This window comes from Phacochoerus africanus, chromosome 3 (assembly GCF_016906955.1).
Source record: "Phacochoerus africanus isolate WHEZ1 chromosome 3, ROS_Pafr_v1, whole genome shotgun sequence".
NCBI lineage: Eukaryota > Metazoa > Chordata > Mammalia > Artiodactyla > Suidae > Phacochoerus > Phacochoerus africanus.
The window spans coordinates 25,761,012-25,784,731 of NC_062546.1; the positions used below are offsets into that span (position 1 = coordinate 25,761,012).

The window sequence follows — 23,720 nt, forward strand, 5'->3', positions numbered from 1 at the left end:
TAAGAGATACTGCCCTCTATACAACCACAAATTTACAGGAAATACAGAGAACATAGAAATGTATTAAATATACCACAGAGATGCAATGGACAAGATTTCTACAGGACAAACAATCCAGTTCCTTCAACAAATAAAGGGGAGAAAAGTGAACTTATAAATTAAAAAAGAATTAAAAGACATAAAAGCCAATTACAATGTGCGGACCTTATATAAATCTTAAACAAACCATAAAAATAAGGTTATGAGCTTTATAAAACAAATCTGAAATTTGAACACAAACTGGATTTTGATGATATTAAGGAATTGTTAAATTTTATAAGGTGTGATAATGGCACTATGGTTGTATTTTTTATTGGGTTTTTTGTTTTTATTTTTGTTTTTTCCGCTTTTTAGGGCCACACTCATGGCACACAGAGGTTCCCAGGCTGGGGATCCAATCAGAGCTACAACTGCTGGCCTACACCACAGCTCACGGCAATGTCAGATCTGAGCCACATCTGCGACCTACACCACAGCTCACAGCAACACCAAATCCTTAACCCACTGAGTGAGGCCAGGGATCAAACCCACAACCTCATGGTTCCTAGTTGTATTCGTTTCCACTGTGCCACGATGGGAACTCCATGGTTGTGTTTTTTTAAAGTCATCTTTTAGAAATACATTGTCAAATACTTAACGACAAAATATGATAGCTAAGCTTTCTTCAAAGCACAGGATGAGAAGTTGGTAGTGGTTTAAAATGAAACAAGATTGGAGTTCCCGTCGTGGCGCAGTGGTTAACGAATCCGACTAGGAACCATGAGGTTGCGGGTTCGGTCCCTGCCCTTGCTCAGTGGGTTAACGATCCAGCGTTGCCGTAAGCTGTGGTGTAGGTTGCAGATGCGGCTCGGATCCCGCGTTGCTGTGGCTCTGGCGTAGGCCAGTGGCTACAGCTCCGATTCAACCCCTAGCCTGGGAACCTCCATATGCCGAGGGAGCAGCCCAAGAAATAGCAACAACAACAACAACAAAAAAAGGCAAAAAAAGAAAAAATAAATAAATAAAAATAAATAAAAGGAGGAGTTCCTGTTGTGGCACAGCTGAAATGAATCCAACTAGGAACCATGGGGTCGCAGGTTCAATCCCTGGCCTTGCTCAGTGGGTTAACGATTCAGCGTTGCCGTGAGCTGTGGTGTAGGTCGCAGACACCGCTCGGATCTGGCATTGCTGTGGCTGTGGTGTAGGCTGGCAGCTGTAGTTCCAATTCGGCCCCTTACCTAGGAACCTCCATATACCATGGGTACGGCCCTAAAAGGCAAAAAAAAAAAAAAACTAAAATTTAAGAAAAAATAAAAAGAATTGGTTAGGTTTTTTCCTTCTTTTTTATTACTCAATGAATTTTTTATATTTATAGTTGTATAACAATCATCACAATGTATCATTCCCCCTACTCCCCAAGAATTGGTTAGGCAACTCCACTTACTAGCAGTATGACTGTAAGCATATTTCTTAATCTACTGGTGTCTCAGCTTCTTACCTATATGATAAGGAGCAACAGAACCTACTTCTTAGGGTTGAGGTGAGAATGATTTCTTTTTTTAATCTAGGATCATTTACTTATATATTTTTCAATAAAAACCTTTACTTAATCTTCATGCATAAAGACCTGGGCGTGGCTATGTTGTCTGTGCCCGCCCCACACCAGCAGTCCCAGGCCGTGACCTGGGGCTCCCCGTAGCTGGCAGCAGTGTAGCAAAAGCCCTCTGCCTGTCCCTGAAGCCCAGCTCCCCACCTGCCTCAGTGTCTGTTTTACCTTCTGAGACCATAGGTAGAGGGTAGGAAATGATCTGAGCCAGGATGGGAGGGGCAGGGGCACTACCCAACCTGCCACATTTCATCCAAACTTTTCAGGCAAATTCAGAGAGAATGATTTTTAATATATATTTACATACATTTTAAATTTATATGCAAAATATTAACATCTTATATGTAAATATGTCTTACACATAAATTTCATGTATAAAATATGCCTTATCTAAGATCATATATACATTTATATTACAAAGATTATACACACACACACATACACACAGGGCTTAGCACGTAACAACCTTCAGCGTCAGTTCTATTAGTATGAAAACAAGGTACCAAGTATGGTATCTCAGTCACAGTGGGCACTCAATTCATGGCAGCTACTATTAATTTAAATGGCAGAGTTAGGTCTAAAACCCAGGTCAGATTTTTAATCAAGTACTGAACAAGTCTCTTCAACAAAAGGCCCAGATACCCACTGGCAGCTCTAATACCCTCAAGTGTCTCCTGAAAAATACTCCAGGACCTGACACTGGATCAGGAGCTGACTAATATTTAACATGCCTCTCTGGAAGTAGGCAGGGCCACCTTATTTCTCAAAACCAGGTAACTGAAGGTACATTTTCTAATATTTGCTGACAGAACAAAGAAGAAAGGCTCTAAGACATGATCAATGTTCACTCCAGCCTTCAAAGTGATTTGGTAAAACTACAGAAAATAAACACCCAGCTAAGGTTCACACGGCAGGATAAAAGCTGACAAAGAAATGGCAATTTTTCCCTGAGCAAATATGCAAGTAATAGATGAGCACTGAGAGACTAAGCTCTTTAGGTCCTGGCATTTCCCTTCCTGCCCCTCCATTTTAAGAGAAGACAAAATCTCTTTCAATATGAGTATGACTGCTTGCTAGATTAATTTCTTCCCTGAAATGATGTAATTTCAGACAAAGAGGTCATTCTCATCCTTCTATCCGATTTAAATACAAATTGGCTTGGGGATGGGATTACCTTTTCCACCCGTTCCAAGAGACTATGAGAAGGCACCACCCACCCCCAAAGTATGGGACCTGTCTTTCCTACTCTGCTCATTAGCAGGAATATGGATGCCACCTGATCTGTTTCTGTTCAAGTTGTTCCCATTGCACAGAATGTCCTCTTTCCATCTCTTGAGCCTAAATCTTCTGCAACCATACTTTCTGGAATTAAAGAGGTAGAGGAGAGAGAGTTCCCGTCGTGTCGAAGCATAAACGAATCTGACTAGGAACCATGAGGTTGCAGGTTCGATCCCTGGCCTCACTCAGTGGGTTGGGGATCCAGCGTTGCTGTGAGCTGTTGTGCAGGCTGGCAGCTTCAGCTCTGATTGGACCCCCTACCCTGGGAACCTCCATATGCCATGGGTGTGGCCCTAGAAAAGACAAAAAGGGGGGGGGGGGCGGGTAGAGGAGAGAAGCACAGCAGCTGAGAAAAGATATCTGGGTGCTGCTTCTGGGTAGTCTAGAGGAGAGATTTGGCCCAGACATAGAAATACTGGTGATTCATCACTTATAAGCACAATCAGACAGAATATTAGAGATTTGGAAGGTCCTGGATAATACATGGTGACTATTCTTATCCTACAAGGCCTAGCTCAGATGTTCACTCCTCCATAAATGTTCCCTGAGTGACAAATACCCACAAAAGAAACAATCTCTCCCTCCTCTGAACCTCCCAATCATTACCTCTTTATGGTCCTGCTCTCTGAGAGTTCATATTACGATTCTCACAATTCACTGCCTTTTTTTTTTGCTTTTAGGGGCTGCACCGGCGGCTTATGGAGGTTCCCAGGCTAGGGGCCCAATTGGAACTAGAGCTACTGGCCTATGCCACAGCCAAAGCAATGCAGGATCCAAGCTGCATCTGCAACCTACACCACAGCTCACAGCAAGGCCAGATCCTTAAACCACTGAGTGATGCCAGGGATCGAACCCACAACCTCATGGCTCCTAGTTGGATTCGTTTCCTCTGCACCACAACGGGAACTCCCCCTTACAATTCATTCCTGTAACTACATACCAACCAGAGAGACATAAAATGAGAAAGACAGATAATGTAAGTGTTGTCAAGGATGTGAAGCAACAGGAATTCTCTCAAACACAGCTGATGAGAGCGTGATCTGGTATGCCTCTGAAAACTGTCAGTAACTACTGCACCTGAACCCTATGACTCAAGCATGCGGTTGGAGAATACTCACTCACTGCTCCTCCTTAGCAGTTCTGCCTACAGTCCTTTGCTCCCTCATTGCCTCTGTCTAAATGCTTCCATCATTCTTTCTCCCAATCCCAAGGCTGGTCCAGACCACTCTTTCTGATCACTTCAGCACAAAGAAATCACCCCTTCTATAGAAAACTTCTATTTACCTATTACCTCTGTCAAATGACTCATGATTTTTTCACATTTAAACTGCATCATTTGGTTTTATAATGCAATTTTTTTTTGTCTTTTTGTTGTTGTTGTTGTTTCTATTTCTTGGGCCGCTCCCGAGGCATATGGAGGTTCCCAGGCTAGGGGCTGAATCGGAGCTGTAGCCACCGGCCTACGCCAGAGCCACAGCAACGCGAGATCCGAGCCGCGTCTGCAACCTACACCACAGCTCACGGCAACGCTGGATCGTTAACCCACTGAGCAAGGGCAGGGACCGAACCCGCAACCTCATGGTTCCTAGTCGGATTCGTTAACCACTGCGCCACGACGGGAACTCCAATATAATGCACTTTTAATAACATTATCTAACCTGCTCCTCACAATAACAATGTGAGGAAGCCAAGATACAGATTAACCCCATTTTATAGATGAGAAAATGGAGCTTCATAGAGAGAAAAACGACTTACCCCAGTTTACCTAGCCAAATTAGTTCCAGGGTGTAAGAGTAAGACCTTAGTCTTCCAAACCAAGCTCTCTAACCAAACTGCCTTTTTATCATCTACATCTTCATGATTACCTATTTCCCCAAAGAGACCAAAAGTTCCCTGAAGATAAGAGTATGCTTTACATATATATTTACCTCCCTCACAGAACCAAGGAAGGCACTCAGTGGGCTCCACAGTTTGGCTGATTGATTTCAGTATTGGCCCTAACATTTGTGGACGTACACAAGCATATTTCCTCTTCTTTTAGATCTCTAAAGTAATGCTAAACTGGATGAAATCATGAACATAACACAGCATCCCAAATAACACTGTTTTTGAGGTAGGGACAAGGGAAGAGCAAGAGCCCTTCGAGACAGGGTAAACTCAACCTTCCCTCCATTTCTAGGGCTCCATGCTGCAAAGTGTCCAAAAAAGCCTGACAGAGACACTAGCATGGGCTTTAAGAACCACAGCATAGTCACAATTAATAAGTCACAAATTGATCAAATGCCAGAAACCACACCTCAAGTAATTCCACTTGCAAACAACATAGAGCTATTTTACTTCAAAACTGAGTATAACAAAACTTAATTCAATATGAATTTTAATTTTATTAATTCCTAAATAAGAAGCTAGACAATATCAAATCTTCCTGAAGCCTGCCAGAGAACTGAGGTGAAGAGAACAGGGAAAGCATTAGGCAGATGTCCTGACACCCAAACCTAAAGGACAATGCTGCCCCTACCCTAAAGTTCTTGACTTTACACACTGGGTGCTGGACACCTCAGCAACAGAGGATAAAATCTGGATAACGGGCAGAAGAAAGGAAGAGACAAAGGAAAGGCCAAAAATAAACTAAAACATAAGTCAGATATTCAAATAAGTCTTCCTGCCAAGTCTCCATCAATTCTGCTATTTCCACTCTGAACCCTTAACTCAAATATCCAGGCCAGGGCAACAGGGGTAAGAATAAACCTGTTGTACTTATCTGTCTCCCTCTCAAGACTGAACGTAATTTGAGGGTAGGAATCATTTCTCTCTATTGGTTTGTATGTTCTCCGTAGGGAGAACACACAGTAGGTACTCCAAATTCCTGGAACAAATGGTTGAACTTAGGGATGGAAGGCAGTTGGACTTCCAAGCATAATCTTGCTACAGCACCTAGGTAACCTACTTAGCTTGGTAACTCTACCTAAGACTTTAATTTTAGTAAAAGTGAATTTTAATTGGTGTGAAAATCAATTTAGACTGAGTCTTTAAGGTACAAAGAAAAGTTATTCTTGTGTTCAACTGATTCGGGCACAGCTATCATTATTATACTGAGAGCACTATTCCTCAGTACCCACTTACACCTGAGAAGAACAAAGTCCCAAAATCTTAAAATGGTTTGTGTAAGCAGGGAACAACCTTTGACTTCTCAATGTATCAAGATCTTACCTTCCAAAAAGGAAACCCAGACCTAAAGAAATAATGAGTTACGGAAATGATTCTTTTAAATCCACTGCTAAGCTTGCTTTCACTAGCACAAGGAATTACAAAGGAAACAAGACAAAGAGATCAACAGACACCATCCAAATACCACCTTTAACTAGGCTTAGTGAAATTTTTAATAAAACAAATAAACAGGAGGAAATAAACAGGAGATAGCTTGAAAAAAATCTGGCCAATAACACTAAACGTGGCCTTCTAAATGAGAATACTTACTTGAAATAAAGCAATGATTCTTACCTTGTCAAATAAACATAAATATTCAGTTTCTACAGATGGCATTTCAAGGGCCAGGTAACCTCAACAGATTTATCTACCTCATAAAGCTAAAGCTCTAAGGAAATGCAAATTTCTGGTCTGGTGTTTTTCCACTCCTAATAATAGCGTTTGGGAATCCTATGATGTTGTTTATTTTCCTTTTATTCTATGATTCCAGATGATGATTTAGACAGTACACCTTGTGGAGAGGTACTTTCTTTCTTCTTCTTCCCTCTCTCCTCCCCGTTCTTCCTTCGTTAGTTAGGCAGTGGTGTAGAGGTGGAGATAAGGTTTTGACATGAGTGTCAATAAAAACCTTTAGTATGATTCAAGATTATCCAGTCCAATCCCCTTGTTTTACAGACAGGAAGACCGAGGTCCCAGGGAGTATTAGGTAATTACAATTAATGAGTTTGGGAGGTTCCATCGTGGCTCAACAGAAACAAATCTGACTAGGAACCATGAGGTTGCAGGTTCGATCCCTGGCCTTGCTCAGTGGGTTAAGGATTCAGCTTTGCCATGAACTGTGGTGTAGGTTGCAGACGCTGCTAGGATCTGGCTTTGCTGTGGCCCTGGCGTAGGCCAGCAGCAACAGCTCCAATTGGACCCCTGGCCTGGGAACCTCCATTTGCTGTGGGTGCAGCCCTCAAAAGACAAAAAAAAAAAAAAAGACCAAACAACAACAAAAAAAACAATTAATGTGAGTTTGGCAAGCATCAAAAGCCCACTGAATGATATTTCTCCCAGTGGAACTGCACTGGGCATGTTGGGAGGACGGCCAGATTTGCACTTTAGTCAGTGGAGCACTCCAAATACATGTGCCTCAGCCTCAGAAAACCTGAGTATTCAACCACAAACTCCCCACCCCCACCCCAGCATAGAGAGTAGGGGGGAGTAGACAGCTTAAAGAGCTCTTTAAGGATGCAGACTAGACCCTAGGGTATAATGTCCCATCTGTCCTCCCCTCCTCCCAGGAGGTACAGCACATTTATTCACATGGAGGCCATTATGAAGTGACATAAAGTCACTAAAACTGAGAAAAAAGGAGGGCTATAGAAACAGTCAGAAGAGATAACTAAAAACGGTACTTGGGCAGACACCTGTCTCTAGTTATTCCTCACTAGGGAAGAACCTCCAATCCTTTTTTTGTCCCTAGCCTTCACCTTTTGGCCTTCTGGTTATTTTATGAAGAAATGAAAGGGGCTTGGCCAAATCCATACATCAAGTTAGTAGCAGGAACCAGACCAAAGATCCTAAGGTTCGTAACTAGGCTCCCAATTTATCTCACTGCTCCTTTCTCTCTAGTCCTGAGAGTGTGGGTCTGAAACTTTCCTTATAGCACGAAGGGGGCAGCTGTAGGACAACAGGCTAACACTACTGCTGCCATCTTCTCCCCTCCAGATGTACATTTTATATATAAAGCTAAAACTGAATAAATCTAGGTTTTCCTAGACCTCATGTGAAAATCCTATCTCCACCTCTACACCCCTACCACTGCCTAAGGAAGAAAGGGGAGGAGAGAGGGAGGAAGGGAAGAGAAAGGAAGAAAATACCTCTCCAAGAGATATACTGTCTAAATCATCATCTAGAATTATAAAATGTTATTGCTACAAGGGACACTGGGGGTCATCTAGTTATTATTTTCCACTGCACTTCAAATGGATAAACCTGGCCCTTTGAACAAGTATGGATTTCTGCCACCTGAGGAAAAGAATGGAGCATGGAGCAGGGTCTCCTGACGCATGCCTCTAATAAAAAAAATCCTTCCTGGTCCCTCTCTATCCTGTTCTACCTCACTTAACCTGCCCACCCCATTCTCTCCTCTCCACTACAGTATCTAAGCTACTAAGACATGCTGCCCTTTTGAATACAAGCTCCTTAAGCTATGTTTCACTCATCCTTGTTTTCCCAGTGCCTAGGAGGCAGGTACTGAGAGAAGGACACTAGCACATGGAGAGAGCAATGCCAAAGGATGTTGTCTGGAGAAAATATAAGCTTTCCTTGGCATAACATATGCAGTCTTCAGGGCTATGCAAGGCCTGGATGTCTAGGATCTAATACTTACTCCTTTGCAAAACTAGTGTCTACATCATCCAGGGGATAGTCACCAAATATGCTGATCCCCCTTCCCTTCCTCCCCTTGAAGAACTATGATCAACAACTAGAAAGAGGTAATTGAAAGCTGATGTAAGAAGACCCTGAATGAGAAATCCTCCCTTCTTGGAGTTCCCGTCATGGCGCAGCAGAAAGGAATCCAACTAGGAACCATGAGGTTGCAGGTTCGATCCCTGGCCTCACTCAGTGGGTTAAGGATCTGGCATTGCTGTGAGCTGTGGTGTAGGTCACAGACACAGCTCAGATCCAGCGTTGCTGTTGCTGTGGCTGGGCGCAGGCAGGTAGCTGTAGCTCCGATTTGATCCCTAGCCTGGGAACTTCCATATGCCGTGGATGTGGCCCTAAAAAGCAAAATAAGGAGTTCCCGTCGTGGCGCAGTGGTTAACGAATCCGACTAGGAACCATGAGGTTGCGGGTTCGGTCCCTGCCCTTGCTCAGTGGGTTAAGGATCCGGCGTTGCCGTGAGCTGAGGTGTAGGTTGCAGACGCGGCTCGGATCCTGCGTTGCTGTGGCTCTGGTGTAGGCCGGGGGCTACAGCTCCGATTCGACCCCTAGCCTGGGAACCTCCATATGCCGCAGGAGTGGCCCAAAGAAATAGCAAAAAGACAAAAAGAAAAAAAAAAGCAAAGTAAATAAGTAAGTAAAAATTAATTAAAAATCGTTGCAATTCTCACTTAAGATAAAAAAATAAATGAAAAAAGAATTCCTCCCTTCTCACTCATGTACTCCTTCTCCTGTATCCTCACCTCATTGAGCAGCAGCCCGATCTATACAACTACACCAGGTAGAAATCTAGAAGAGTTGCTTGATTTTTTCCTTACCCTCCACTCCAACAATCTTTGTGATTCATAACTCAATTCCATCTTCTTTTCTCTACACACACCCCCTTCATTTGAAACACTATCATCTCTTGCCTACATTACTGCAAAAGCCTCCTAACTGGTCTCTGCCCATGGTGCTCTAGCCCACAAATTCATTCCCCAAACGACCAGAGATATCCTTTTAAATACATATAGGATCATGGCCCCCTCACCAAAATGAAGTCCAAACTCTTCAATCTGGGCAATAAGGCCCTTTCATGGACTGGGCCTCTGCTCTGCCTACCTGCCATTCTCATCTCTTGCCACTCCACCTATCTCATGCTTTATGCTCCACCCAGAAATTTTGAGAAACTCATTTAACCCCTCTGGGTTTGTTGCCTCAACTACAAAACGGGAATAATAATAGTATATACCTCTCAGGGTAGTTATGGGAAAAAAATGAGTTAACACATGTTAAAGGCTTAGAACGGTGCCTGTTGATACAGTATATGGCCAAAAGTTCACCTATTACCACCACCATCTCTAGACTTCCCATTCCTTCTGCCCAGAACAGTCTTGCTTATCTCCTCAACTCCCCAAATCTCTTCTTTTCCTAGGTTACATCCTTTCCTTGAGGTGCAGCCTTAGCCGGTTTCTCCGAGGAAGCCTTCCCTGACTAAGGCTGGGTTAGTTACCCTTTTTCCGTGTTTTCATGGTGCTTGTCCCTGTCACAACACTTCTCACACTGTTTCCTTGCCTGTCTTCCCCCAAGACACCCAAATTCCCAAGCTTAGTACTGCAAGTGGCAGATGCTTAATAACTGGTCTGTAATCGGAAAATTTTCCAAAAATGAAGTGCCCGGTGAAATGAAATCTCAACAGGTAGTCTACTCAAATGTTGGCTGGATGGTTGGCTACATGACTAAGTCCTTTAATTACAAGATTCTATCCAATAAATAATTTAATACAGTCTGACCTTCTTATCATACTCAGGGGTATGGACTATAATATGTAGGCAATGTTGGGCCATCAAATTTTTAAGGAAAGTGCAACATGTTCAGATCTGTTTGTTACCCTATTATTCTTCTCTGGAACACCTCCCATCCCAAACCCCTTTTGGCATCCAGACAAAGTTCCAACTTCATTTCACAACCACCACATCCCCCAAAATACAAAAAGACCCAGAAGCAGTCAACTGAAGGCAATTCTGAAAAGCTAAATGCAGCATTTAATTCCATCTTAACCACCTGCAAGCAATGAGGATCCATAAATACCCTCTAGGAACCCAAAAGCTAATCCTTCTTGTGTGTCTTTATGGAAAGAAGAGGGCACAAAGAAGGAGCATTTCATAAAGGTAATCCATTTAATCGTCCTAAGTAGTTTTGATCCAAGCTGCTGTCATAGCACTGCTATTCTTGATCACTGCAGCCCCATATGCTCAAACCCAGGACAGTCAGAAAGGAAGATGCAAGCAAAGCGGGGGTGGGCAAGTCCTCTGGGTTCTATTTCAAGAGTAGGAGGTCTCTTTGGAAGATATAGAAGGGGCAAGCAAGAGACTTCCAAAAAAGACTTCAGTGATAAGGAACTTTAATCTACAGAGTTGGGGGAGGAGGCAAAGGGAGCTTAACCAGAGAGGTAGAACTAGGCCTCAGTTCTTGCTCTGGAGCTGCACGCCACACCCTACTGCAGATGAGAACTAATAATCATTTTGCATTAATAGGGCACCCTAGACTTAAGGAAGCACTGAGAATGCCAACTTTGCCAGTTACAAAAGGACAAATATTGTATGATTCCATTCACATGAGGTACTTAAGAGTAGTCAAATTCATAAAAACAGAAAAGAGAATGATAGTTGCAGGGGTAGGGGGAGACTATGAAGGTAGTTTCAGCTGGGGAAGGTGAAAAAGTTCTAGACATGGATGGTGGTGATGGTGCACAACAATGTGAATATATTTAATGCCACAGAACTGTACTTTAACAATGGTTAAAACTGTAAATTTTATCTTATGTAACCTCTCTAACGCTGTTTCTTCTTCTGCAAAATGGGTTTAATAATAGTACCTAATTCATATACTTGCTGAGGACTACATGAGATACTATACAGAAAGTCCTTAGTCCAGTGACTGCTACATGCAAATTACTTAATAAATGTTAGCAATTATTCCTACTATTACAATGTACTTTCATAGCCATTTCTCATAGTCCCCACACAACCCTGTGACAGTTAAGAGATAAAGAAACTGAGGATCGGAGAGCCAAATGAATGGCTGAGTTCATGCTGCCACATCAAATCAAATCCTTTGCCCATAAGAGATGTCCTGTCCTCACTACTTGTTTAATTTGGTGGTAAGACAGCTGCCCTAACCATATTATGTCTTAATTCTCAATTAGATCTGTAAAAGGAGATATAAAACCAACCTCCGCGAGTTCCCTCACAGAACTGGATGGGAAATGAAATTAGATAATGGTTACAAAAAAGCACTATAAACCATAAATAACGTACTATACAATAAAAGTGGTAACTTATGAGAACTAATACACCTGTGCATAAAACCTGGCCTTTTAATGCTGGGACTAAACAACTTCCCTGTGATTTCAATTTACTCAGCATTCCTGGTCTTAAGGCCTTCCTTCCTTTCAAAAGGTTCCGCTGGTGGCACAGTGGGTTAAGGATTTTGGCATTTGTCACTGCAGCAGCTCAGGTCGCTGCTGTGGCGTGGGTAAGATCCCTGGCCCAGGAACTTCCCACAGGAAAGGAAAAAAAAAAGGCGCAGCCAAAGGAAAAAAAAAAAGACCAGATAAGACCTCTTCCAGACCTATATACAACTCTTATTTCCAGAATCTTGGAAATAGGAGAACACAGCCAATCTCCGGACTCCAAAGAACTAATGCTAACATCAGGAGACTCAAGACCTGGCCTAGGAACTCCCTTGCCTAATCTTTAAACACCAGAGATGAAATACATTGGAAAACTATAACACCTGCCAAAGTTAACTTTAGTTCACTTTGACCCTTCTGGGCCTTGCCTGAAAATAGGAGAAATAAATCCCTATTTGAAGGCAGGGAGCTGAAATGGTTGACTGCTCCCTCTCCCCTACACTATTAGATTTTATAGTGTTAAATCTAAACACCATAGAGAACAAGCAAGGTTTGGTGGGGAGGAACATGCCACAAACAAAATAAAGGACGCAGCTCACTGCTTTAAATGGCTTAGGCCTTCGTTGAACCAAACCCCCAGGGAACTTCGGTGCTTGAGATCTGGAGTCGTTAGCATCCATGAAGTTCTAACAGGCAATATTAGCAAGAAATTCATAGCAACTTCCTTTCCCTCTTACCTCCCAAAGATCAAGAATGGCATTTCATCCATAGTGGACACCGGTCTCTCAACTAATGGTGTGACCCAAAATCCCTTCTGTAACTGAGAGATTTCACAAGCTCGCACTAGGAAATAAATAACAGGTACTAGCACCACGGCTTTACACTTCTGTGGCTACTAACTGTAAATTGGAACACATTATTTAACCTTTCTGCGCGTGGATTTCTGCTTGTGTAAATGGAGATAACCCCAGAAGGCAGGCCATTGTGAGCATTCAATGAAATAAGACTTAGGAAGTTCCCGAGTCAAGTCCATTAAATGTTACCTGTTGGTAGTAAACACTTCCCTCAAATATCTGTTCTCTCCCTGAATCCACAATCACCCTGCGAAGCGACTTTCTTTCTCCTTTTGCACTGAAAATCAAACTGAGGCCAAAAGGCTGCGTGCGTGAGGTGCGGAACACGGCCCCGGTCTTGGGCCTGCTGTTGTTCCTCTACAAGCCCTGGGTGTGCAACGAGCCCAGGACCGAGGAGGCGCTCAGGCCCGTGGGGAGCGAGGCGGGACCAGTTTTGCGCGCCTCCGGGAGCCCGCAAACCCTGCCCGAGAGGGAGAACCGGAAGAAGCTCGCGGCCGGAGCCAGAGCCCGGCCCGCCCAAGGCCTCCCCAGCGCGGCCTCCGCTCCCCCCTCCTCCCCTCGCCGGGCGGGGCGGGGCGCGAGCACAAAAGACTCCAACTTCCAAGCGGGCGCCGGCCCACCCCGCCAACTCCTGGCCCAGGCCCGGCCCGCGGGGAGATAGCGGGGAAGGAACGCCAGGGCGGCCGGGAGCGGGAGCGGGCGCGGGCGGGCCGGCGACCCGGGGCGGCGGGCCCGGGTGGAGGGAAGGTGCGGGGGGAGGGGGCCGGGAGTTACTCGGGCTCCCGGGACTCCCCGAATGGCCGAGAAAAGAGTTTCTAAAAATAGGCGGCGGCCCGCGCCAGGAGGTAGGTGACCGAAAAGGAACAAGGAGCACCCCCTCCCCGCACCTTTAAGAAGACGCCCGCGGCCCCCACTCACCCGCGCACGGAGGTCTGGAGGAAGCCGCGCGGCGCTGAAGGAGGCGGTACCGCCGCACTCGGGGGCGGGAAGGAAGGAGGGAGAAGGCGGCCCCGGCCGCGGCGTGAGGAGCCGAGCACAGGCACGCGAATCGCCGCTGCCGCTACCGCCCCCTCAGCTCCTCTCGGGTCAGCCCACCCCGCAGCCGCGCTGCTCGCGCGCCCCGCCGCACTGACAGCCGCGCGAGTCCCGCAGCCGCGAGTCCTTCCCTCGGCCAGCACCACTGAGGCGCGCGGGGGTAGGAGAGCAAGAAGCGGGCTCCACGCCGCCCGCCGCTCCGGCCGTGGCCCAGTCGCCCTCTTCCCCCGCCTCTGTCTCCAAAGGGCACGGCGACTCAAGCGCGAGGAGTCCGTAGCCTCGCCCTGACACAGCCCGGCCCCCCACGCGCAAAGGCTCGTCCCACCTCTCCAGCCTAGCTTTGGAAAGGTCCAGAGCTTCGGCGGGGAGAAAAGGAAGGCGGGGCCGGGGCGGGGCTTGATGGGGAGGAGGGACAGAGATGGGAGGTTGGGGAGGCGGAGCTAGGGCGGAGAGAGACTTGCTTAAACCAGTATGAAGCGGAAGGCGGGGCAGGGCGGAGAGGGTGATGATGCCAGAGAGCAGAGACGCGCGACACAGGTATGGAAGACAGTTGGAGGCCTCGCAGAGCGGAGAACCCGGGCAGTGTGTGAGAGGAGGGGTGTGGGCGGGGCTAAATGGAGGTTTGCCCAAAGGAGACGTCAAGGGTGGAGGGAGGCCCGGCGAGTCTGGGGGAGGAGAGGCTCTTAGAGGAGGGGGCTGGAGGCGGAGTTGAAAGAAACCCAGTACCCGAGGAAAGATTGAAGCCGGGCAGAAGGAGGCGGGCCCGGAAGCCGAGCCGGGAGAAGGGGCCCAAAGGTGGCCACTCTGGGAAGGAGCCGGAAGGAGGCGGGACCGAAAGGGTGACCGGGGGTGTGTGTAGGGCTGGGACTGGAGGTGGGCGGGACCTGAAGACGCGGCCCAAGCAAGTTGGCGGTGGGCAGTGCTCGAGGGATGCGGAAGAGAAGTAGGAAGGAAGGCAAGGTCCTTTCACTTACAGGGAACCTGGTGTGTGCACTGGGCGAGGATCCACGCTGCCAGTTGGGTCTGGGAGAAGACACTGTCATGAGGACGTGTCTGGGGAGGACCTGAAAAAAGGTTAAATTCAAATAACTTTACCCTTTTGGAAATTTTTTGTAACTTGATGTGGGTCTGGATGTGTGTCCTCCCTCTTAAATATTTCTCCTGTGAGAACTCTCACCTAGATCCGTGTTCTAGCCTCCACCGTGAGGACAGTAAGACCTTCAGCCCTCAGCTATAGACTTGCATTGTCTGGCCTATTATTGTATTTTTCCCATCACATCCCCCAAAATCTGCCTAGGAGACGGGATTTCCCCAGCACTGGACACAGTTTGAAATTAATCCTGCCCAGACCAGCCATTATAGCTACACTTGTGTAGTTTGATAACCTCTGACTCTTCCCTTGAAAAGGAAGATAAATCAAATTAGAGTTGATGACAACTAAGACCAAGACCAGGAATGTTCTCCCCCCACCTCTTCTAACTTCTGGTTCCTTCTTATGCCTTACATCTCTGATTAAAATCACCTCCTCAGAGGCCTTCCCTGAACACCCAGCTTATAAGATGTTTGGCCTCTTGTTCATTTCCTTTATGGTATTTCTTTTCCTTTTTTTCTTTTTTGCCATGCTCATGGCATAAAGAAATTCCTGGGCCAGGGATTGAACCCATGCCACAGCAGTGACCCAAGCCACAGGGGTGACAATGCTGGATCTCACTGAGCCACAAGTGAACTCCCTTTCATGGCATTTCTTTTTTTTTTTAATTATTTTTATTTTTTTCCATTATAGTTGCTTTACTCGTGGCATTTTTTAGTCCTGTCATTTATTGATCTGTTTATGTGTTTTTGCCCATCTTCTACACTAGAAGGTAAGTTCTATGAGACCAGGAATCTTTGACTTTTGTACATTATTCTGTAATCGGGCCTAGTGCATAGTGCAGTAAACACTTGAGTAAATGAATGAATCCATCCATCAACCAATTAATGAATCTGGTCCCTGCCAACCTCCTCTGCTCTGTTTCTGGCCATTCACTGGCTTCTCACCTCCCTCTCTGTGAACCAGCCTTACCATGTTTGCTTGAATATCCAGCATTATCTCATCATCCTCTGCTGTAGCACTTTCTCTACTCAGATTACTCCTTCCCTTCTGCTTAAATCCCTTCTGTTCATCCTTCAACACTCAGCTCAGGCACCACCTCCTCTGAGAGGCCTTCTCTGACCTATCAGACCACCACCCGGCAAGTTGAGGCACTCCTTCCTGTTCATGGCCTTAATTATAAATAAAACCCTCCCCACCCTTCCTACTGGCACCGAGGATATGTTCAAGGTCTATAAAGTCCTGTGTGACCTGCCTCCTACTCTTCTGACCTTATCCTCTATTTTTTTTTTTTTTTAATGGCTGCACGCATGGCATATGGAGGTTCTTGGACCAGGAACTGAATCCAAGCTGTAGCTGTTGTCTACACCTACTGAGCTGGGCCAGGGCTTGAATCCATGCCTCTGCAGCTTCCCGAGCCACTGCAGTTGGATTCTTCACCTACTATGCCACAGCAGGAACTCCTCACCTTTTCCCCTATTGTATTGCTCTCACCTCCTCTCACCCCACTCCAGCCTCACTGGCCTCCTTCTTCTGACATGCCAAGTATATTGCTAACCTTAGGGTCTTTGCACTTGCTCTTTTGTCTGCCTCAAATGATCTCCTCTCAGATATTGGCATGGCTCACTCCTTCAAGTCTCTGCTCAAATATCATTTCCTCAGAGAGGTCTAAGTAAGTGATCCACATTTAAAATACCAATGCTAGAGTTCCTGTTGTGGCACAGCGAAAATGAATCTAACTAGTATTCCATGAGGATGCGAGTTTGATCCCTGCCCATACTCAGTGGGTTAAGCATCTGGCATTGCTGTGAGCTGTGGTGTAGGTCGTAGACACACCTCCAATCTGGCATTGCTGCGGCTGTGGCGTAGGCCAGCGGCTGTAGCTCCAATTTGACACCTAGCCTTGGAACCTCCATATGCCACAAGTGCGGCCCTAAAAAGACAAAAAAATAAAAATTAAATTAATAAATAAAACAGCAGTGCTTCTGGGAGTTCCCATTGTGGCTCAGCAGTAACAAACCCAAATAGTATCCATAAGGGTTTGATCCCTGACCATGCTCAGTGGGTTAAGAATCCAGCATTGCTGTGAGCTGTGGTGTAGATTGCAGACATGGCTTGGATCTGGCATTGCTGTGGCTGTGGTGTAGGCTTGCAGTTGCAGCTCCATTCAATTGCTAGCCTGGGAACTTGCACATGCCATGGGTGTGGCTCTAAAAAGCAAATAAGTAAATAAATTAATTAATTAATTAAATAGCAATGCTTCATTCCTCTGCACCTCCTCACACCCCTTCCTGTTGAATGCTTCTCTGTAGCACTTACCACCACCTGAAATGTTGTATGTTTGTATGTTTATTGTCTCTCTCCCATCCTTACCTTCCCCTGCAGTGTGAGCTCCACAAAGATAGGATTTTGTCTGTTTTGCTCATTCCTTAGTACCTGAGACAGTAGATTCTCATTTAATATTTGTTGAATGAATAGCTATGAATTCAACAAAAAAATGTTAGGAATACTCTGCATTATCCAGAAGAATCCCCGAAGATTAGAGTAAAAAGGCACAGAGTTCCTATTGTGGCGCAGCAGAAACAAATCTGACCAGGAACCATGAGGTTAATATGGGCCCTGGCCTTGCTCAGTGGGTTAAGGATCTGGCATTGCTGTGAGCTATGGTGTAGGTCGCAGACATGGCTCGGATATGATGTTACTGTGGCTGTGGTATAGGCCGGTAGCTGTAGCTCCAATTGGACCCCTAGCCTGGGGGTCTCCATATTCCGTGGGTGTAGACATTAAAAAAAAAAAAAAAAGCAAAAAATAAATAAATAGAGTAAAAATGGAGATATTTCTGAGGAAATGTTCTGACAGCACTAGCTAACATGGAACATTTATTTGTTGCCAGGCAATCTGCTCAGGGCTTTTCAAGCTTATTTATTCCTGAAATAGCCCTATGAGATAGTACTATTAGAATCCCTATTTTACAGAAACTGCCACAGAAGTTAACTTTCCCAAGGTCACACAGTTAATAAGTGGTGGAGGCCAACTTTAGAGCCTGCATACTGAATCACATACTATTCTACATTCTAATTACTAAAGATCTATCACTATTGGGCCAATAAAGGCGAACAATGAGGAAGAGATATTCTTTTGCCTTCTGGGCAGTGTGGTATAGGGTATGGTATCTAGAGTTACAGCATAATTTTTTCTTAGCCACAGTATTTGGGTTCTCCAGAGAAACAAAACCAACAGGATATATTTAAATATATATAAGAAGAGATTTATTACAAGAATTGTAATTTAGTCCAAGTCCAAAAGCCCAAGAACCAGGAGCACCAATGTCCAATGTCCAATGTCCTGGGCAAGAGAAAATGGATACCTCAGCTCAAGCAAAGAGAATTTGCCCTTCTGCCTTTTTGCTCTCTTCAGACGGCAAAAGATTGGTTGAGGAGTTCCTGTCATGGCGCAGTGGTTAACAAATCCGACTAGGAACCATGACGTTGCGGGTTCGGTCCCTGCCCTTGCTCAGTGGGTTAATGATCCGGCGTTGCCGTGAGCTGTGGTGTAGGCCAGTGGCTACAGCTCCGATTGAACCCCTAGCCTGGGAACCTCCATATGCCGAGGGAGAGGCCCAGGAAACAGAAAAAAGACCAAAAAAAAAAGATTGGTTGATGCCCACACACATTGCCCTTCTTTACTTAGTCTACCAATTCAAATGCTGATCTCTTCCAGAAGCACCCTCACAGACACAGCCAGAAACGTTCTACCAGCTATCTGGGCATTCTTTAGCTCATCAAGTTAACATAAAAGATTTCCTATCGTGGCTCAGCTATAATGAACCCGACTACTGTCCATGAGGACACAGTTCTGATCCCTGGCCTCACTCAGTGGGTTAAAGGATCTGGTGTTGCCATGAGCTGTGGGGTATGTCACGGACACGGCTCAGACCTGGCATTGCTGTGGCTGTGGCAGAGGCTGGCAGCTGCATCTCTGATTGGACCCCAGCCTGGGAAGTTCCATATGCCGCTGGTGCAGCCCTAAAAAGACAAAAAAAAAAAAAAGTTAACGCATAAGATTAACCATCCATCACAGGCACCATGAGGGAAGCCAACTAGAGAACAAAACCATTACATAGAGGAGGGTAGGGCTGAGAAAGCATTGCAGAAAAAATGAGCCAGAGGCCTGATGAAACCATCCCTGAATCTTGACCCACCTCTGGACCTTTCCATAAACTAATACATCTTTAGAGTTTGAGTAATCTGAATTGGGATTGTAACTTACAACAAAAACAGATGAGTAGGATTCAACCGGTGGAGGTATTAATGCCATACATTTTTAGGTGGTGTCTGTTTACAGAATACTGGAGGGTATTCTAGAGAAAGGGAATAGCAAATATGAAGGCAGAAATGTAAGCCTTAGGGGTTTCTGCAGTGCCGGGTATAAGGTGAGAAAGATGAGATATAAAAGGTAGATTAGAACTAGTATCTGGAGGAACAGGTTTTTCCACTTAACTTCACAGACAGTGGGAATCACTGAAAGATTTTGAGCAGAGGTTGCTTTAAAATGATAGTGTTGGAGTTCCTGTTGTGGTGCAGCAGAAACGAATCCCACTAGTAACCATGAGGTTGTGGGTTCAATTCCTGACCATACTCAATGGGTTAAGAATCAGCATTGCTGTGCACTGGGGTACTGTGAGCTGTGGTGTAGGTTGCAGACTCGGCTTAGATCCTGCATTGCTGTGGCTGTGGTGTAGGCCAGCAGCTGTAGCTCCAATTCGACCCCTAGCCTGGGAACCTCCATATGCCACAGGTGTGGCCCTAAAAAAAAAAAAAAAAAAACATCGCGGTTGGAAGAACCTTTAAAAGCAAAAGCAAAAGTTGGTTCTACTCTGGGTTCTGTTTTTGTCCCTATTTCACAGGTGAGGAAATGTGACAGGCCAATGTCTCACAGGTAGTAGGTGAAGGAATGAGGATTTGAACCCAGGGCCATCTGAGCCCCAACATATTCCATCAAGGACCTCCTCTCCTCACCATTGAAATTAATTCTGGGAATTCCCTTGTGACTCAGTGGAATTGGTGTTGTCACTGCTATAGCTCGAGTCGCTGTGGTGGTGCGTGTTCCATCCCTGGCCCTGGAACTTCTACATGCTGAGGGTGTAGCCAAAAAAGAACAAAAAGAAAGAAAGAGATTAATCCTACCCTCTAAGCTCACCCTGAATGGGTGAATCCTTCTTCAGAGATTTGACAGTAATATTTATAGAGCTACTGGGTTAGGATTAGAAAGATGGAATCAAGGGAGGACAGAATAGAGGGACCCAACTGGTGTCTTCATCCAAGGCAAACAATGAAGGCAGATGAGGAAGGTAGGTGAGTGAAGAGGAGGGAGCTGGAGTTCCCACTGTGGCTCAGCGGTAATGAGCCCAGCTAGTATCCATGAGGAAAGGGGTTTGGTCCCTGGCCTCCCTCAGTGGGTTAAAGATCCAGTGTTGCTGAGAGCTGTAGTGTAAGTTGCAGATGCGACTTGGATCTGGTGTTGCTGTGGTGTAGGCTGGCAGCTGCAGCTCTGATTCGACCCCTAGCCTGGGAACTTCCATGTGCCTAGGGTACAGCCCTAAAAAGACCAAAAAAAAAAAAAAAGAGAGAGAGAGAGAGAGAAGGGAGCAGATGACAGACGTGGTAGAGGAGAATCAGCAGGACCTGGAGAAGGAGCAGATGGAGATGGAAAGATATAAGAAGAAAGAAGTCATTAAGGGGACCTACTCTATAGCACAGGGAAGTCTACTCAATGTTCTGTAAAATTCTATGTAAGAAAAAATAATGGAATATGTATATGTATAAGTGATTCACTTTGCTATACACCTATAACTAATACAACATTGTAAATCAACTATACACCAATAAAATTTAAAAAAAAAAAAAAAGAAAAGCTCATTAAGAAAGACACAGGCTTGTCATTAGAATCAGGGTTGCAAAATCAAATGCCTACAGGGCCAGGCAGGTACCGTAAATGAGCAAAGTAGATCAGGTATAAGATAATAGCGGTCATGGGGTCTTTAGTAAGTTGGGAGTTCATGCCCCTTGTAAAGGAGGCAACAACTACTCATGTGGGAGCATGTGCACCTAGAGTTGGCAGTTGCCATGTCTTAAAAAAATAATAAAAAATAAAAGCTCTTAGTTCAAATTTTTATACAAAGTCATCTGATTTTTAAATGCTGGCAACTAATTCAAATTTTCAAAGAAAAACACTGTGCTGGCCAAAAGACACACATTTTTTTTTTCTTTTTGTCTTTTTGCCATTTCTTGGGCTGCTCCCATGGCATATGGAAGTTCCCAGGCTAGGGGTCGAATTGGAGCTGTAGCCGCCGGCCTACACCAGAGCCACAGTAACTCTCGAGAACTCCAAGACACACATCTTAAGGCTGAGTTGGCCTGTGGGCTGCCAGTTCATGCCTTCTAATCTGTTTGAGTCCAAACCCCAGTTCACTACTTAACAATGCTGTGTGCTCTGGAGCAAATTACTTAACCCTTCATGTCCCAGGTTCTTATCTGCAAAATGGGGATAATTAATTCCCCACATCATAAGGCTTCTGTAAAGATTTTTAAAAATAAGATAAATGTAAGGATTTTTAAAAATAAGATAAATGGGAGTTCCCGTCTCGGTGCAGTGGTTAACGAATCTGACTAGAAACCATGAGGTTGCAGGTTCTATCCTGGCCTTGCTCGGTGGGTTAAGGATCTGGCGTTGCCGTGAGCTGTGATGTAGGTTGCAGACGAGGCTCGGATCCCTCATTGCTGTGGCTCTGGTGTAGGCTGGCAGCTGCAGCTCCAATTCGACCCCTAGCCTGAGAACCTCCATATGCCGTGGGAGCAGCCCTAGAAAAGGCAAAAAGACAAAAAAAAAAAAGATAAATGTACGTAAAACACAGTGTCTCATGTAGAGCAAACCACTCAAATTGTTTTGTCATCAATGTGAAAGTTATTCTTTCTTCTGTAACCCATGAAATATTGAACTAGTAAAATATAAAAGGCCCCCAAAGACATCTCATCCAGGGGTTTTTATTTTTATTTTATTTTTTCTTCCTTTTTTTTTTTTTAAGGCCACACGTGGGGCATATGGAAATTCCTGGGCTGGGGTCAAATCAGAGCTGTAGCCACTGGTCTACACCACAGCTACAACAACCCCAGATCGGACCCAAGTCTGCAAACTACACCACAGCTCACAGCAACACAGGATCCTTAACCCACTGAGTGAGACAGGGGATCTAATCTGTGTCCTCATGGATACTAGTCATATTTATTTCCTCTGAGCCACCATGGGAATTCCCAGGGGTTTTTAAACCTGTTAAGCTACAGAGCCCTCTGTTAAGCCAGACCTTTCACAGAAAGGCAATGCATAAACGGGGGAAGGAGTCTTTGTTTGAAGTGGAGGAGGGGAACCCACAGTCCTGCCTACTGGGCTTCCCTACCCCCGGCACAAACCACCCTCCTTAAGCAGTGGTCCCTCCACAGGCTGTTGGAGAACACCCTTTTGAGAGTCACCATTCTTTTCTAGGTCCCATTTCACAGATAAGGAAACTGAGGCTCTGACAGTTACAGAGATTTGCCTAAAGTTCAGTGACAGGGAGAGAGTCCTGCTTTCCAGGCTAATGCCCTTTCCAGTGGAATATCACACCCTTCTTCCTGTCCACTTGCTTAAGAATAAACTCTCTTTTGGCCCCTCCCTGAGTGGGATGAAGGGTAGCCCCACTAGCATTGCCCCAAAGCCCCAGAATATAGCCAGGGTTCTCAGTTGCAAATAAGAAAAGGGGAGTCGGGGAGAGAACACTCAGGCTAACAGAAACAGAAAAGGAATTTATCAAGAGGGTATGGAGAAACTCCTGGAACTGATGGGAAGGTTGGAGAAGCAGGCTCAGGGAACTGAAATGGTGAGATCAGGGACTTGATGTTGCTAGGACTCTTTTTCTTCAGTCCTTGTCTCATCCTCCATATGTGCGAGCATTTCTCCTCAAGGCTCGATGCTTGGCTGCAGCAGCTCTCAGCCCTCACAACTCTCAGCTGCTCCACCAGAGAGGTGGAGGCTTTCTGCTTCTGGTCTTGACAGAATCTTAAGTCTCCCTGAAGGGAAGGACTTGGATTGGTCCAACATGTGTAGGTACGCATCCCTAGACCAACTATCTGTGGGTGTGGGACTGGGTATTGTGACTAACCCAGCATGAGCCAGGTGCCCACTCTTTATCCAATCATCGTGAACAGGGAGGTGGAGCAAATAAGGAGATGGCAGCACCCACTGGAACCATGTGGTCAGAGTCAGGGAAGGAGAATTTCTCTCCTCCAATAAGCCTACCTTGTCTCCACTGCCACCCACACTTGCCCTTAGCTAGGTGTCAGTGAAACGCTTCACCCTCCAAGATTTGTTGCCCTTTGTTTGTAACTGTGAAAGTCCAGCTCTGCTAGAGGATGGAGGCTGCCTTGTCCATTTTTGTATCCTTCCAACACAAACAAGAAGCCGCCATGAGTACTGTTAGGTTGGGTTGGACTGAACTGAGCTTTGGAGACACTTACCCCAACTTGCCCATTTTACAGATAGGGAAACTTGAGGGGAACCAGCAGGAAAGTTGCAAAACTAGGGATGGAGCCTTCTCATCTTGACTTCTACTCCCAGGCAAGTTAAACTGTGTTTAACCCTTGCTCATATAGATATCTGAGACATGAATAAAAGACAAGTCTTAGGAGCCTGGACCTCCCAAATGTTCAGTAATTGGTGACATCCAAGCCAGAAATTGAATGATCAGGCCTCAGTTACAGCCCCAAACCTGACTCT

The 23,720-nt window shown here is 45.5% G+C and overlaps 1 protein-coding gene across 7 annotated transcripts in view; it reads right to left on the bottom strand.

The window, feature by feature from the left end:
* RALY (RALY heterogeneous nuclear ribonucleoprotein) overlaps positions 1-14,164 on the bottom strand; it is a 92,701-nt gene extending 78,537 nt beyond the window's left edge. For 3 of the 7 annotated variants that reach the window (XM_047771281.1, XM_047771283.1, XM_047771284.1), the window contains exon 1: positions 13,706-14,159. The gene's annotated coding sequence lies outside the window, so the exon portion shown is untranslated. Of the gene's footprint in view, positions 1-13,705 lie in introns of all 7 variants that reach the window. The other 4 variants (XM_047771286.1, XM_047771285.1, XM_047771288.1 and 1 more) reach the window with 3 other exon arrangements.
* Positions 14,165-23,720: the final 9,556 nt, after the last annotated feature.